Source organism: Eleutherodactylus coqui, chromosome 6, assembly GCF_035609145.1.
Source record: "Eleutherodactylus coqui strain aEleCoq1 chromosome 6, aEleCoq1.hap1, whole genome shotgun sequence".
Taxonomy (NCBI): Eukaryota; Metazoa; Chordata; class Amphibia; order Anura; family Eleutherodactylidae; genus Eleutherodactylus; species Eleutherodactylus coqui.
In genome coordinates this window covers 153,918,595-153,936,587 of record NC_089842.1, presented here as the reverse complement: position 1 = coordinate 153,936,587, position 17,993 = coordinate 153,918,595, and positions in this window count along the sequence as shown.

Here is a 17,993-nt window from a genome sequence, read left to right as displayed (position 1 = left end):
GGGAGGCAGTTTAGCAGCATGACTGCTAAAGTCCCTCCCTCTTCTCTCCTCCCCTCCGGCTGATTGCAATGGGAGGGATGGAGCTAAGCACCGCTCCATCCTGCCTCCCCCCATTGCTGGCTGCGGACAAGGGGTGGGAGCTTAGCTACGCCCCCATCCTGTCCCCTCCCATTGCATACAGCCAGAGGGGAGGTGAGTTGGCAAGGGAAGGGGAAGAGGCAACGGCATGGCGTGGCGTCCTCGGTGCATATGCGCTGGGGCCCATGCTGTCTGAACAGGCGCACAAATGTTAGATTTTACTTCTCAGATTGTAGCGTATAACGGCCGGCCGTGAAAACGGCTGCCAATATATACTAGTGGGAACAAAGCCTGAGATGCGAGCTTTGGAGTTGCATGTCCTATCTTTGATTGGTGCAAGTATTTAGCACATCTAATATTCCTTCATGTGAACGCTTCGATAGGAAACCATTAGTTCTTATAGTAGCGCTCCTTTCACGAGCCTCTAATGTGTGAAAACAGCACTCATGTGAACAAGGCCTTAAAGGGGTTGTCCCGCGGCAGCAAGTGGGGTTATACACTTCTGTATGGCCATATTAATGCACTTTGTAATGTACATTGTGCATTAATTATGAGCCATACAGAAGTTATCAAAAGTTATTCACTTACCTGTTCCGTTGCTGGCGTCCTCGTCTCCATGGTTGCCGTCTAATTTTCGCCGTCTAATGGCCAAATTAGACGCGCTTGCGCAGTCCGGGTCTTCTCCTTTCCTCAATGGGGCTCCGTGTAGCTCCGCCCCGTCATGTGCCGATTCCAGCCAATCAGGAGGCTGGAATCGGCAATGGACCGCACAGAAGCCCTGCGGTCCACCGAGGGAGAAGATCCCGGCGGCCATCTTCAGCAGGTAAGTAAGAAGTCACCAGAGCGCGGGGATTCAGGTAAGCACTATCCTGTTTTTTGTGTAAACCCCTGCATCGGGTTTGTCTCGCTGTGGTGCAAATATAATTGGCTATTTGTAGCCCTCCATTTTGTCCTTCATCCTCCATTTTGTATTTTCCTTTATTCTCCATTCTGTATTTTACATACGAATAGCTATGAACATTCATGTGGACTTCAAACCTGTTTGGTGTAGGAAGCTTTGATGTAACTGTGAAATGTGTATGCGACTTGTTAGTTCTTTGTATAAGATAGAGGTCTAACATATCTATATTGGTCTTACTTATACAGAACAATGCTACCTGCTTTTACTACAATTCCATTTGTATAGGTTTGTTTGAGCTCTGTCCATATACATTGTATGGCCACCAATCTGTTGAGTCTTGTTAATCCTGTGATACCATCAGCATTGTCTAGGGAATTGAGTTGTTGATTCTGAACCTTTGATCAAAGAAAGTGGCTACTTCAGATGGTGGGGGGTCTCAGTTTGATAACATCTTGGTTTACAAAGCTTGGCGAATATGGCCTATGACTAAGCAAGTTTTAGTGTATAAAATAGGACAAAAATTGTAATAGATCAGAAGCATCTTGTACCTGTAAGGAGATGATCTCCTACAGTGTTGGTCCATGGAACCCGTCTGCTCTTCACTGTGGCTTCTCCAGTGAAAGATGAACTCCAGGCAGAAGTGTTTAAGAAAAGCTCCTACTTATTAACGGATGCAGTTTGTATATTGTAAGTATGTCTTGTAAGTCTTTTGTATTGTAAAGTGTGTTTATGTTTTATCACTTGCTATATGTATTTTACCTGTAGAGTATCATTGTAAACATTTACGTAATATCACCTATTTTTATATAATTGTTTTATCGTAATCATTTATTCATTTGTATTAATAAATTTTGTTGTATCAACCTATTTGTCCTTCTTTAAAGCCGTATCCGAACTTGTTGTTTGCCAGTTGGCAAAACACTCGCGCCGGACGGGGGGGCTGTTGAAAAAAAATAAAAACGTTTCGGCGCGGGACAACCCCTTTAAGTCTCCTGTCCACGAGCGTAGCGGTATCCCGTGGCAGATCTCCGCTGCGGGAGTCGCCGCATGTGAGCATGCTGTGAATTGCCGACCGCGAGCAGAGAATCGCAATGATTCTCTGCTCATTGACACGGGGCCAGCTCTTCCCATAGCAACGCTATAGAAAGGTTCACGCGGCGTGATTCGCCAGCGATTTGCCACCGGCGAAATCACGTCCGTGGACAGGGGGCCTTAGTATAAGGTACATGAGGTTATGTTCACACATTCTGTTTAAACTGTTATTGGTTATACTATCATTCTATAACAATCACAGCTAAATATGAGATTTGACCATGACTTAGGCTGGGCTCACGCGACCGTGTGTACTGGCATGGGGGCATGCAGCAAGTACGAGATGACATGCGTACTATCTGCATGCTGCCAATCCCTATGTACTACCTTGGCGTGTATGTGCACGTAGTACAGATCAAGATAGAGCTTGCTGCAATTTTTTCCGCACAAGTAACATGCGAGGTGATGCAGCATTGCTGCTACGTGTAAAAGTACCCGAAGGCTATCTTCACGCAAAGTGTATCCGCTACAGGCTTTCTGCAGAAAATAAGCATTAAATCTGCACCTTAAGGCAAACAAATGATGTTCGATTATGAACCCCGTTTTTTTGAATGGTGTCATATACATAACTTATTAATGTTTTTTTGGCGCAGAAATAATCGCAGCATGTCCTATCTTTGGGCATTCCCTTGGAATGCGCTGCATGGCATCACGCATTGTTTTCAAAGGGGGCCCACACAGCATTGCAGGGTGTGCGAGCTGCACACAAGTGTGATGCAATGTTTTCCCATTGAAACCAATAGGAAACCCTTCACGATACTTTTAGCCACGGGGGAGGATCGCTACTTCCCCAAAGTGAAACGGTTTTAATACAAAATAACCTGGTGACTGCAGGGACATAGCATGATGGAGAGCGCAATATCAGGCCAAATTTTACGGCCAGATATCACACTCGCCGTGTGAAATTAGCCTAATGGTATGCATTTGGCTGTACGTTTGCTTACCGATCTGCTGCGGAATTAAACCTTGTTATTTGGGGGGTTAAATTCCGCTGCAGAAATTCACATCCTAAAGAGACATAATTTATAATTTTCAGGGTTTAAAAAAAAAATGCTGCAGATTTGTTGTGGAGAAATTGCACTCCATGTAAAGCCTTTTTAAAACGGCTGGAAAGGTGCACAAATCTCACATGAAAATAAACCCCTTTTTTTTTTATTAGGGTCATAAACATGAGCGATATTCATTATTTTTATTTTTTTAAAAATATTATTTATTTAAATATACATATTTATATATTTTTACGCTCTTTGGCAAGTCCTATCCTGGCGGGGGCCATCCATCCGGTCCAGGCGCGGCTCGGGCGGGCCCTCTGGCGGGGACCATCCATCCGGTCCATGCTCGGGCGGGCCCGCTGGCGGGGGCCATCCATCCGGTCCAGGCGCGGCTCGGCGGGCCCACTGGCGGGGGCCATCCATCCGGTCCAGGCGCGGCTCGGGCGGACCCGCTGGCGGGGGCCATCCATCCGGTCCAGGCGCGGCTGGGGCTGGCCCGCTGGCGGGGGCCATCCATCCGGTCCAGGCGCGGCTCGGGCGGACCCGCTGGCGGGGGCCATCCATCCGGTCCAGGCGCGGCTGGGGCTGGCCCGCTGGCGGGGGCCATCCATCGGGTCCAGGCGCGGCTCGGGCGGGCCCGCTGGCGGGCGCCATCCATCCGGTCCAGGCGCGGCTTGGGCGGGCCCGCTGGCGGGGGCCATCCATCCGGTCCAGGCGCGGCTCGGGCGGGCCCGCTGGCGGGGGCCATCCATCCGGTCCAGGCTCGGGCGGACCCGCTGGCGGGGGCCATCCATCCGGTCCTGGCGCGGCTCGGGCGGGCCCGCTGGCGGGGGCCATCCATCCGGTCCAGGCGCGGCTCGGGCGGGCCCGCTGGCGGGGGCCATCCATCCGGTCCAGGCGCGGCTGGGGCTGGCCCGCTGGCGGGGGCCATCCATCCGGTCCAGGCGCGGCTGGGGCGGGCCCGCTGGCGGGGGCCATCCATCCGGTCCAGGCGCGGCTCGGGCGGGCCCGCTGGCGGGGGCCATCCATCCGGTCCAGGCGCGGCTCAGGCCGGCCCGCTGGCAGGGGCCATCCATCCGGTCCAGGCGCGGCTCGGGCGGGCCCGCTGGCGGGGGGCATCCATCCGGTCCAGGCGCGGCTCGGGCGGACCCGCTGGCGGGGGCCATCCATCCGGTCCAGGCGCGGCTCGGGCGGGCCCGCTGGCGGGGGCCATCCATCCGGTCCAGGCTCGGGCGGACCCGCTGGCGGGGGCCATCCATGCGGTCCAGGCGCGGCCCGGGTGGGCCCGCTGGCGGGGGCCATCCATCCGGTCCATGCTCGGGCGGGCCCGCTGGCGGGGGCCATCCATCCGGTCCAGGCGCGGCTCGGCGGGCCCACTGGCGGGGGCCATCCATCCGGTCCAGGCGCGGCTCGGGCGGACCCGCTGGCGGGGGCCATCCATCCGGTCCAGGCGCGGCTGGGGCTGGCCCGCTGGCGGGGGCCATCCATCGGGTCCAGGCGCGGCTCGGGCGGGCCCGCTGGCGGGCGCCATCCATCCGGTCCAGGCGCGGCTCGGGCGGGCCCGCTGGCGGGGGCCATCCATCCGGTCCAGGCGCGGCTCGGGCGGGCCCGCTGGCGGGGGCCATCCATCCGGTCCAGGCGCGACTCGGGCGGGCCCGCTGGCGGGGGCCATCCATCCGATCCAGGCGCGGCTCGGGCGGGCCCGCTGGCGGGGGCCATCCATCCGGTCCAGGCTCGGGCGGACCCCCTGGCGGGGGCCATCCATCCGGTCCTGGCGCGGCTCGGGCAGGCCCGCTGGCGGGGGCCATCCATCCGGTCCAGGCGCGGCTCGGGCGGGCCCGCTGGCGGCGGCCATCCATCCGGTCCAGGCGCGGCTCGGCGGGCCCACTGGCGGGGGCCATCCATCCGGTCCAGGCGCGGCTCGGGCGGGCCCGCTGGCGGGCGCCATCCATCCGGTCCAGGCGCGGCTCAGGCGGGCCCGCTGGCGGGGGCCATCCATCCGGTCCAGGCGCGGCTCGGGCGGGCCCGCTGGCGGGGGCCATCCATCCGGTCCAGGCGCGGCTCGGGCGGGCCCGCTGGCGGGGGCCATCCATCCGGTCCAGGCGCGGCTCGGGCGGGCCCGCTGGCGGGGGCCATCCATCCGGTCCAGGCTCGGGCGGACCCGCTGGCGGGGGCCATCCATCCGGTCCAGGCGCGGCTCGGGCGGGCCCGCTGGCGGGGGCCATCCATCCGGTCCAGGCGCGGCCCGGGCGGGCCCGCTGGCGGGGGCCATCCATCCGGTCCAGGCGCGGCTCGGGCGGACCCGCTGGCGGGGGCCATCCATCCGGTCCAGGCTCGGGCGGACCCGCTGGCGGGGGCCATCCATCCGGTCCAGGCGCGGCTCGGGCGGGCCTGCTGGCGGGGGCCATCCATCCGGTCCAGGCGCGGCTCGGGCGGGCCCACTGGCGGGGGGCATCCATCCGGTCCAGGCGCGGCTCGGGCGGGCCTGCTGGCGGGGGCCATCCATCCGGTCCAGGCGCGGCTCGGGCGGACCCGCTGGCGGAGGCCATCCATCCGGTCCAGGCTCGGGCGGGCCCGCTGGCGGGGGCCATCCATCCGGTTCAGGCTCGGGCGGACCCGCTGGCGGGGGCCATCCATCCGGTCCAGGCGCGGCTCGGGCGGGCCCGCTGGCGGGGGTCGGGCGGGCCCGCTGGCGGGGGCCATCCATCCGGTCCAGGCGCGGCCCGGGCGGGCCCGCTGGCGGGGGCCAGCCATCCGGTCCAGGCGCGGCTCGGGCGGGCCCGCTGGCGGGGGCCATCCATCCGGTCCGGGCGCGGCTCAGGCGGGCCCGCTGGCGGGGGCCATCCATCCGGTCCGGGCGCGGCTCGGGCGGGCCCGCTGGCGGGGGCCATCCATCCGGTCCGGGCGCGGCTCGGGCGGGCCCGCTGGCGGGGGCCATCCATCCGGTCCGGGCGCGGCTCGGGCGGGCCCGCTGGCGGGGGCCATCCATCCGGTCCAGGCGCGGCTCGGGCGGGCCCGCTGGCGGGGGCCATCCATCCGGTCCGGGCGCGGCTCGGGCGGGCTCGCTGGCGGGGGCCATCCATCCGGTCCGGGCGCGGCTCGGGCGGGCCCGCTGGCGGGGGCCATCCATCCGGTCCGGGGCGCGGCTCGGGCGGGCCCGCTGGCGGGGGCCATCCATCCGGTCCGGGCGCGGCTCGGGCGGGCCCGCTGGCGGGGGCCATCCATCCGGTCCGGGCGCGGCTCGGGCGGGCCCGCTGGCGGGGGCCATCCATCTGGTCCACGCGCGGCTCGTGCGGGCCCGCTGATTTTGTGCTCTAAATAAACACTTCTTGGTACACTAGTACATTGATGATAATTAACATTGTGATTTGTTTTGTATAGCTAGTGTTAGCTCCTTTACACGGCTGCAGCTTGGGTGGTACTTGAATTTGTGGTGTTACAGATTAGAGATGAGCGAGCATACTCGTCCGTGCTTGATGCTCGTTCGAGTATTAGGGTGCTCGAGATGCTCGTTACTCGAGACGAGCACCACGCGGTACTCGTCTCGATTAAACGAGCACTGACCATTGAATTCAATGGAGCCGGCAATACAGCCAGCTCCATTGAAAGCAATGGGCTGCCGCCGAGCGCGGGATGAATTTTCGGGAAGGGCTTAAAAATATAAGCCCTTACCTGGAAATCATCCTTAAGGGTGCGTTTAGACGAGCGTGTTTTGGTGCGTGCATACACACGCATGAAAACACGCTTGTATGTACAACACTGCATTCCCTATGGTGTGTGCACATGTCCGTACTTTGCAGATGCGTTCCTGCAAAGATAGGACATGCGTGCACCATAGGGAATGCACGCATTGCTTTCAATGGAGCCGCGGCTGCTGCCGGCGGCTCCATTGAAAACAATGGCCTGCTGGCTCCCTGCATTCCTTTTCAGGGAAGGACTTTACATATAAGCCCTTCCCTGAAAAAAAAAGATTTTAGTGTAAAAAAGAATAAAAATGCTGGCATTCTCTTCAATGGAGCCGCTGCTGCTGCCGGCGACTCCATTGAAGACAATGGTCTGCTGGCACACCTGAATTGTTTTTCAGGGAAGGGCTTTACATATAAGCCATTCCCTGGAAATGAATTAAAAGTGATTTAAAAAACAAACAAAAAAAAATACTCACCTCCCTTCAGCTGCCGGGGCACAGCAGCGTCTTCTCCTGCTGTCCCCTGCACTGTGGTGCTGAACTGCTGATCTATCACCAGATGTGTTCTTCATGCCCGCGGGGGTCACAGCAGAGGCGGAAAGGTACGTTTTTTTTAATTGTTTTTTTGTTTTGCACTAAAATGTTTCTTTTTCAGGGAAGGGATTATATTTTTAAGCCCTTCCCGAAAATTCATCCCGCGCTCGCCGGCAGCCCATTGCTTTCAATGGAGCCGGCTATATTGCCGGCTCCCTTGAATTCAATGGGCTAACATCGTTTTTCTCTGCCACAGCTGTTACAGCTGTGGTAGAGGAGAACGATCGTTATGCTGACAGTGCGGGAGGGGGGGGTGTCTCACTCTTGCTACTATTGTGGCTTAATAGTGAGACCTCGGAGCCCAAAATGCAGCCCTGCATGTTGCTCCTCGCCTGCCCTATCCATTTCTGTGTTTTTTTACATGACTTTGGTGATTTGCTAAGATTCACAAATGAAAACCTTAGCGGAGCACCAGTCATATACAAAAATGCTTGCGTCGCCCATTGACTTCAATGGGGTTCGTTACTCGAAACGAACTCTCGAGCATCACTGAAAGTTCGACTCGAGTAACGAGCACTCGAGCAGTTTGGTGCTCGCTCATCTCTATTACAGATGTATCGATATAAATACAGTTTTCTGTGAAAATAGTAAAACTTGTTTTGCTTTTATTGCGCGTTCATGTAGCAAAAATCTTTATTTCAGCGGCACAGGATCTATTATATTATATGTCTGCAATGTGGCTTGGAGCGAGGGGGTTCATATTGTATTTGGGGTGTTGATTGTTGTGCACCAGGACTGTCTTTTTTTAATCCCAGTCCGCTCCTGATTAGGGTACATTTCACATGGGGCAAAAATGCTACAGATATTTCGTGCAGACTTTCCACATGGAGAATTCGCAGCATTTACAATATAAGCCATATGGATGAGATTTAATAAATCCCAACTACATCTATGAGTATAACTAAAAGAAAAGCTGTCTTAGTTGCCCCTGGCAACCAATCACAGTGCAGCTTTTGTTTTGTATTCTGTCCTGGTAAAATGAAAGCTGCGCTGTGATTGGTTGCTAGGGGCAACTAAGACTTTATCTTGTAGGCAGTTTCTTAAATCTGCCACATAGTATGGGAATAAATTGCGTGCAGGATATTTAAAATCGTAGCATGATGACTCTTTGCTGCAGATTTCACTCTTTACAACCAAAAGAGTGAAATTTGCGACAAATACCAAACTTCAAGACAAAATCCACAACCTCAAACTCTGATTAAAATGACTGATTGCGTAAACATTTTCCATGAATTGATCACTTACGCTTCACTGTGGTCCCTCCCGCTGGTGGTAATATCCATAATGGTGCTGCTCCTTCAGTCCCCCAATCACAGCACACTTGGCCCTTGGATATGTCTGCGTTGTGGCTCTTCTGACTACTGGATATATTTCCTTGTATCCTCTGAAGGTCTTGCTGTTGTCTTTTATTTCTTCGTCTCTCTGGCACTATTGCTCCTCTTCTAGGTTTTCTGGCTGCTACTGCCAAAATCCAACCCAGTCAGGTTCACTTCTTGTCAATGTCAGCAGCAGTTCTCATGTAGCTTCAAGATGGCGCCTGACTCACCAACTGTCACTTGTGACCTTCAAGCATTATGATGTCAGGCTCTGCCCACTCTAAGCCCCGCCCACTCTAGGCTCCGCCCACTTCAGCCCTGCGCTGTTCAGAGGCCTATCTTTATTATGTCTTGTCCCAGAAGCACTGAATAATAGGGCCCATATCACCCCCTTACAATAGTGATAAAGAATAAAAACCTGCATTCTGTTGATATCCAAAGGCTCTCGATAGTCCGGCCCCTCACAGTGTTTTTAATCATTTTTTAATAGGATCAGTAATAATCATCATTGACTGAAATCGTACAACGCATGTTAGTTTTTAAAAAAAACAGATGTTTTACATGTGACTTTAATTTTATTTTAGATGTTTTCTTTGCTTTTCCACCCAGTTTGTTCTCCACCTCTGGCCGCGTTCACACTTGTCGCCTAAACTTGCTGACCTGCACTCCTGCGTGATTTTCAGTTGTAGTTAATGGCTGCACGATTTTCCAGGTAAACTGCTATATTGTTCATCGTTAAAGGCTGTTTTTCAGGTAAATGTCAGTTTGTCCACAAAACTACCCGGTAATTATTTGCACCCCACACTGAACAGCGCGGCATGCGGATTTTAGCTGCAATTATCCAGTGTGAATAATGTAACTGAGATGCGATGATCAATATGTAGCTGCAGTTATCTGTGCAAAACTGCGAGTTGGAGCGCCTATTGTTCCTTCTATATCCAAGCTGTAGTTTTTTTATTGGTACTATTTTGGGGCGAATACGGCTCTTTTGATCACTTTTTTTTAATTGTTTTTGAGTCAAAATTAATAAAATAAGCATTTTGGCTCTTATTTTTTTTCTCCCTGCAGGTTAAACATTGCTCAATGTATTATACTGGTGGTTACGCATGCAGTGATATCGAACATGTGGTTTAAGTCTTAGTCCTTAAGGGGTTAAAAAATAATTAAGACTTATTTTTCAAATCTGACATCTGTCACTTAATACGCTGATAACTTTTGAATGCTTTTACTTGTTTCTGGTAAATGTTCAACAATAAATTTTGCCTTTTATTAATAAAAATCTATATTTACTGAAAATTTAGAAAAATTTGCAATTTTCACATTTTTTTTCCTTTGTAAGGGCTTATTCACATGAACGATATTATGATGTAAGTTTTGTGTCATCTACTCTTTTGAATGGGTTCATTTACACAAGTGATTTGCGTTTTTGTATTTTTTTTCTTCAGAGCCCGTTTTATCTCTAGGCGTTCAGAACGCCTCCCTCATTGTATTCAATGCAATGGGACCTTAAAGTACATCATATGGCAATTGCAGGCAGCTTTTAGAAATGTCCCTTTTGTGGACATAAATCGCTGTTTAGGCACATGGCCAGCTTAGAAGGGAAGGAGCGCTATTTTGCTGGAATTTTTTTCTGATACGTATTCTATAGAAAATACTTTTCCAGTTATTCCTAGTATTTCGGATCAAGTTAATTTTTTAAAAAGCACTGGACAACAAGCGATTCCTTTACCGTGTGCTGAACAACTAAGCACTCTAGCTTTCATCCCCTTACAAGACGAGCCCATGTCTCCTGTGCATGCTTTTTAGGAACATTAATAAATCAAAAATATCCAATCCGGATTTTTATCCCCTCCGAACAAGAACTTCAGTCATGGACTCTTTTCAAATTCAAGGGGAAAAACAAAATACCAACTTATATTCCAGATGCAACAGGATAGTAAATAATATATCACTAAACTAAAGAAAAGTAGAGATGAGCGAACGTACTCGTCCGAGCTTGATACTCGTTCGAGTATTAGTGTGTTCGAGATGCTCGTTACTAGAGGCGAGTACCACGCGATGTTCGAGTTACTTTCACTTTCATCTCTGAGACGTTAGCGCGCTTTTCTGGCCAATAGAAAGACAGGGAAGGCATTACAACTTCCCCCTGCGACGTTCAAGCCCTATACCACCCACCTGCAGTGAGTGGCTGGCGAGATCAGGTGTCACCCGAGTATATAAATCGGCCCCTCCTGCGGCTCGCCACAGATTTATTCTGACAGAGATCAGGGACAGTGCTGCTGGTGCCGGAGCTGCTATAGGGAGAGCGTTAGGAGTATTTTAGGCTTCAAGAACCCCAACGGTCCTTCTTAGGGCCACATCTAACCGTGTGCAGTAGTGTGGAGGCTGCTTTTTGCAGTGTTGCACATTTTTTTTTTGTATATCGGCCGTGCAGAGCATTGCGCCCTGCAGTAATTATACATAGTACAGGGCCAGTAGTGGTGGTGGGGCAGGGACAGAAGACATGTATTTATTGAATATAGGCAGTGGGCCTTTCCAAAAACATTTTGGAAAAAAAATCTATTTGGGCTGCCTGTGACTGTCCTCAGTGTACTGGGTCTGTGCTGGGTGTAGTTGTCCTCCTAATTCATACGCAGCCAGCTAAGTGTTACAGCTGGGGAGCCACCACCACCAGCATGCGCAGGCATATGATGGCCAAGCACCCCACAAGGTGGGACGAAGGCCGTTCACCACCTCCGGTTTGCACCACTGCCTCTCCCCCTGTGCCCCAACCTGCCACTGAGATCCAACCCCCCCTCTGAGGACACAGGCACTACCGTCTCCTGGCCTGCACCCACACCCTCACCTCCGCTGTCCTCGGCCCCATCCAGCAATGTCTCTCAGCGCAGCGTCCAGACGTCGCTAGCGCCACTGTTTGAGCGCAAGTACGCCGCCACGCACCCGCACGCTCTAGCGTTAAACGTGCACATTGCCAAATTGATCAGCCTGCAGATGCTGCCGTATAGGCTTGTGGAAACGGAGGCTTTCAAAAGCATGATGGCGGCGGCGGCCCCGCGCTACTCGGTTCCCAGTTGCCACTACTTTTTCCGATGTGCCGTCCCAGCCCTGCACGACCACGTCTCCCGCAACATTGTACGCGCCATCACCAACGCGGTTACTGCCAAGGTCCACTTAACAACAGACACGTGGGCGGCGTAGTGGGAGTCAGCCTCCTCAATTCTTTACAGAAGAGTGGGCCTGGTTGGCAGACATTCTGTCACCTTTAAATGACTTGCTTTGTGTATAGGCTATATGCTATGGTTAAGGCTTAGATTTTTGCCATAATGCATATGTCCCCGTTCACACTTGTGAGCGGTCTTACCTTTCCATGGATATATTCTAATAGATACATTTCATGGCAAGTGCTGGAGCTGTATTAATTGCTTTACAATGGCTTTTTATAGCGTTATGATGCAACAATAGCCTGTCAATGCCATAATATAACTTGTTGCAGAAAGCCATCATAGTCAAGTTAAACTTTGCTACATCTATATGTTGAAAATAATACTGTATACAGCTCAAGCAGAACAGCAGCACTGCATAGAAATCATCGTCGGCTCGTTCACTAATCGTTCAGTTTAAAAACCGATCGTTCAGTCGTTCTCATTACTTATACAGCAAATGTGAACGACTGAACGACTTTTCGTTCGAATGAGCCAACGATGTATCTGCTGTATAAACAGGCTGTCCGAGAGAACTGTGATGTCATTTGCTTCTTCAAGCAATAAATAGTTTGGTGTAAACGGGCCCCAACCATAAGTCTGTTTGCTCTCTGATGTGATGACATGTCGTTCATAATAAAGACATATCACCTGACTGAAGGACAGGTAATCGTATAGCATTGACAAAGGGGAGCATACAGTAGGGGAGGGAAAACTGCGAATTCTGGTTAGAGGAGCTTGCATCGCCTTAAAGGGGTTGTCCCACCGTGCGATTTGGATCTATATACTTCTGTATGGCCATTACAAAGCACTTTGTAATATAATGTGTGCTTTGTAAATACGCCATACAGAAGATATATACTTACCTGATCAGGAGCCCATTCCGGTGCCCCCCCATTTACCTGTCTGTTGTCCTTGGCTCCGACTATTCCAGCGGTGTCTCTTCATCCACTAGTCGTACATGCGCAGTAGCTCTTGCCGGCTGGTCGGGTCCTGTGAATGCTCCTGGTGCAGGCGTAATTTGATCTCTCAGTGAAGACGAAAAGCCATTTCCCTATGTTGTACAGATTTATCAACAAATTCTGAGTGAGTAAACCATTAAATTGGGTTTTTGGGTATAAAGAAAAAATGAGGCAATGGTGGGAAATTATATAAAATAATAAAAGTAGTATTACCTATTAGATCCTCTGCTGTTGCATTGCCTGTGCCCCCAATGGTTTTTATTTACTGTACTGCATATCATATTGACACACATGATTGGCTGCAGTGTTCACATCCGTGATGTGACAAGAATCCGCTACAACTTAGTACAGCACAGTAAACATTGAAACGGCAGTGCTGCAATACCAGGGGATATACGGTAATAGGTAAGTCCTCCTTTCTTATTTTATACAGTTCCCCATCATAGTATTTTATTTTATCCTGGACAACCCATTAAAAGACTTTGGGGGGATATAAGTGTAAAAAGAGGCACCTTTCTTTAATAAGATATATTACAAATTTTCTTACTTTCACTTCTACTACCACTGTACGCAAAGCTGTTTGTAGTTGGGGGGTATACTGGAAATGGATTGTCCAGATTGGAAAATCTATTTTCAAATACTAAATTAGGAAACTATTACACTAAGGCTGCATTCACACGAATGTATATCGGCTCGGTTTTCACGCCGAGCCGATATACGTCGTCCTCATGTGCAGGGGGGGAGGATGGAAGAGCCAGGAGCAGGAACTGAGCTCCCGCTCCCTCGCTGCCTCCTCTCCGCCACTCTGCACTATTTGCAATGGGGAGAGGCGGGACGGGGGCAGGGCTAAATTCCGAAACTTAGCCCTGCCCCCGTTCCGCCTCCTTTCATTGCAAATAGTGCAGAGGGGCAGAGAGGAGGCGGGAGCTCAGTTCCTGCTCCTTGCTCTTCTATCCCCCCCCCCCTGCACATGAGGACGACGTATATCGGCTCGGCGTGAAAACCGAGCCGATATACGTTCGTGGGAATGCAGCCCACAGGCTATGAACACTGTTTTAAGGGGGGGGGGGGGGGGGGGCAATTATTTTTCACTTAAACACAACAATCATCTTTGCAATAGGGTTTAATTAAACATTTTGCACCGTTTGTTTTCTGCAGTTTTTACATATCACTGTATATAGAAACTGCAGTCTAATTCTCATTATGATATCGGTCAGTGAGGCTGGACTGACGGCTTGGTTTTCAGCCCTCATCTCTTCCTCCTGCACCTTTTATCAGCTAATTTATGACTACAACAACCATAGACTTTACTGTAGTCCTAAATCGGCTAATAAGTACATTTAGAAAAAGACAGAGTAGAGGGAAACCAACAGTCAAAAATTATCAAAGGCACATAAGTGGGGACACTGTTAGAGAATTTGCAATGGGTCTAGGAGCTTTGGGTCACTCCCTCAAATGCAATACACAACTCCCAGCAAGCACTACCAAACTCCCTAGCAAGTCATAACTGAAAAAGACAAAAACACTTTACTGTATAGTTATTATTTTGTTAAAAAAACATCCTGAACATACTTTCCTATAAAATACATTTCTTGACTTTACATTTTTACCATACTTTTTTTGCAATAGTTTTATATTTTTCTAAAAACTTTTTTTTACTAAAACATTTTTTTCTATTTTCTACAAAATAAACAGTGTTTGGCCTCGGTTACATAGATTTAGCATTTTGTATGTATGTAATATATATGATAATTACTGCTTCCTTTTCTTATGTATAATCCTGTACTTTAACATTACCACAAAAAGGATCTAGTCAGGAAGAAGTGAATGTCTGGTATGTGAGCATGATGATACTGGTGATTAATAATTGAACAATCATAGACAAAGGCCACTTTCACACCTGCGTTAGGGTCAGTTCAGGGTTTCTATCTCTCTGCTCCATTTTTGGAGAAGAGAAATGGATATAAAATGGAACACAAACTGATCTTTTTTTTTTTGCCACTGATTTTAATGGGATTTGAAAAAAAACAAAACGGAAAACCAAACTGAAAGGCATGTGCTTGCTTCCATTCAGTGAGGTTTACGTTATTTTTACAGAAAAATCACAACACTGCAGACTGCTTCCATTCTGTCAGGCTTCAGTTTTTTCGGATGGAAAAATAGCGCAAATGGAAGTCTTTCAGTTTGCTTTCTGACCTTTAGAAACCCCCATTGAAATCAATGGGGAAAAAAGGATTAGTTTATTTTCAGCTTTATATCAGTTTCTCTCCTTCAAAAATGGAGCAGAGAAACCCTGAACTGACCCTAACGCAGGTGTGAAAGCAGACTAAGGGCTTATTCAGACGCCCGTATATCGGCCGGGTATTCACGCCAGCCGATATACGGCGTCCCTCCCTGCAGGGGAGGAGGCTGAAAGAGTCGGGAGCAGTGCACTGAGCTCCCACCCATTCGTGTGAATAAGCCCTAAAATTGTTTGAAGGAAACCGTTCTGGCAACTATTGTTGTATTTAATTCCCATTTGTAAGACACAACATGATTTTTGCCAATGCGATCTATCAGGACATCATACGGTTTTAGTAAATATTTTGAACCAGAGATGTCAATAAATAAGACAATGTAATTGTATCATGTTACAGTTTTCTGTGCATCAAAAATGTTTATAGAGAGAAGTTCACTGTATATAGCTGTTATTTATTCTGGATCTACAAGCTGCAAATACATACTGGCTACCTGTGCAATACATTGCCTTTGAGTGGATTTCTTGTATTTAAAGTTTGTTCAGCAAAATTTTATAGCTTTATATATTATAGATACTGTATATAGTGTTGGAGTGCAGTACCAAAAGTAACCCGTAGGCGGTCATTGGGCAGGTGGTCTGAGAAAATATTCAGCAGAGAAAGGGTCTAGTCTGCTAATTAATCAGAAAATGCTTGTATGGGTGTGGCTGGAGGAGAGCAAACCCCCAGACTTGCTATGCTCTAGGTTCTTTCTAGTCCATTGCAACCCAAGTTCTGGTGTAGTGTGGAAGGGCCACTAGTCTGACAAGGGTGGGCGCCCTTTGACCGGCACCCTGGATAGGTATGAAGTGATGTGTTTGACGCACTAGGCCTGTATGGTAGGCAAGGTAAAGTCTGTTACTTAGCGGCCAGACGGCCAGGGACTTGTATGTATTCATGTACACTGTGACGAATAACAACAGTGTGAAGATCATGTTATGATTTCTGTTGATTTACTACAATAAAGGTGCTGAGTGCATCCGCCGGACAGAAGAAAGAAGATCCGGCCACGATGGAGGAGAGACCCACAGCGTGCAGACAGGTGAGTAAATGTCATTTTTGGCTCATTGCTGCGGGCACGGGTGGAAACCGTGTGTGCCCGTGGACATGAGGCCTAATGCAGGGGGCAAGTTAGCTTTACCTACATAAGATCACTGTATTGTCCTTGGGGTAAAGAGGACTCTTAAAATGCACATCACTGGAACAAGGTCTGTGTAAATTCAGCTATGGAGTAAAACAGACTGTAACTTGGGATCAGTGGGAGCAAAATTCAAATAATTACAATGGGAATAATTAATGCAGGACTTTACCCTTAACCCTTTCCAATCCACTGTCTGATGTCTAGAGACATTCTGATTGAAGGCTGTACAGCTCTGATGTCGGAAGACGTCCAGCAGGGTATTCTTACTGTATATTACTGGCCGCTCTGTTGTCGGGGGCCTCTCCAGCATATCCCATACCGCAGTACTGTCTCTAGCCAGCAGATGGCACCATTGTATAATGGCAGAAAGAGAGAGCCCTCTATGAAACTCTGAATCCAAAATTGGATTGCAAAGGGTTAAAAGTTGACATAGTGAAAAAAAAACTGGGCTTGATTTATGAATATTTTCTGATTGGAAAACTGGCAAGTGATCAGAAGTCTGTTTAAAGTTTCCAGAGCACAAAATATGTTATTTATTGCACAATCTTACCTGGGCATTCCTAAATGGCATTATTTTAGTTGCATACTCATTTCTAGTTATGTGGCGTCCTCTACTGGCAGAGAATATATATATATATTCTCGGCCAGTAGAGGGTGCCACATAACTAGATATGACACATATATAGATTTGTTGCAATATACAGTAGCCACACCTTATCATATGGCTTAAAAAGTAATGTACAGCTAGTAAGGGGGATTTTTACTGCTCTGGACTCCAGTGATTGATCAATTATGAAAAGTTAAATGGTGCCCCGTCTAACTTTTCTCTGCACATTGATGTTCACTGCTACTGGCTATGCAGGGGCCTGCCACCAGCACCATTCCCTTGAGAATAGGGCTGCGCTGCTTTACCCTGCACAGCTTGGTGGTTGAGGGCCACTGTGCATCAGCTGCATTCTCAGAATCAGTAGGGGTCCCAATAGTTGGATCAAACACTATTCTGCCAAAACTAATTGGACACCTGAGCAAGAGTCAAAAGTAGTGTTTATTTCCATATGTTACTATTTAGTGGGGGTCCTTTGGCCCTAATGACATGGAATACTCTCTGTGACATACTTTCTACTGATACACTAATACGAAGCTGTTATTTCCCTCCATTCATCCTGCAGGCATCTGGTGAGTTCTCTCAAAGAAGATGGACGCAGTTCATATTTCCTGACCTGACATTCCAGTGTGTCCCAAAGATGTTCAGTAGGGTTCAGGTTTGGACTCTGTGCAGCTAGTCCAATCGTGGAACATTCATATCCGCAAACCAACATACAAAAACAGCATTTGATTTATGACAAGGCGCACAATGTCTTATTGGAAGTATTGCTGACGCCCGCTGCCTTGGGGTCACACTGGACTCTGACCTCTCCTTTATCCCTCACATCCAATCTCTGGCCCAGACATGCCTCATGCACCTCAGGAATGTTGCTAAAATCCGTCCGTTCCTCACCACGGACACGTTAAAGACACTCATTGTCGCCCTCATCCACTCCCGACTCGACTACTGCAACTCGCTGCTCATTGGCCTTCCCCAGATCGGACTCTCTCCTGTCCAATCCATACTACTATTGTCTAGATTATCAAGTCACACCCCCATGTTCATGGTTCTTGCCACTACAGCCAACAGACCAAGACCACGCCACATAAAACATCCCCAGACCATAACTGACTTCTGCCCTACTTAAGTATTGGCACAACACGGGCGAAA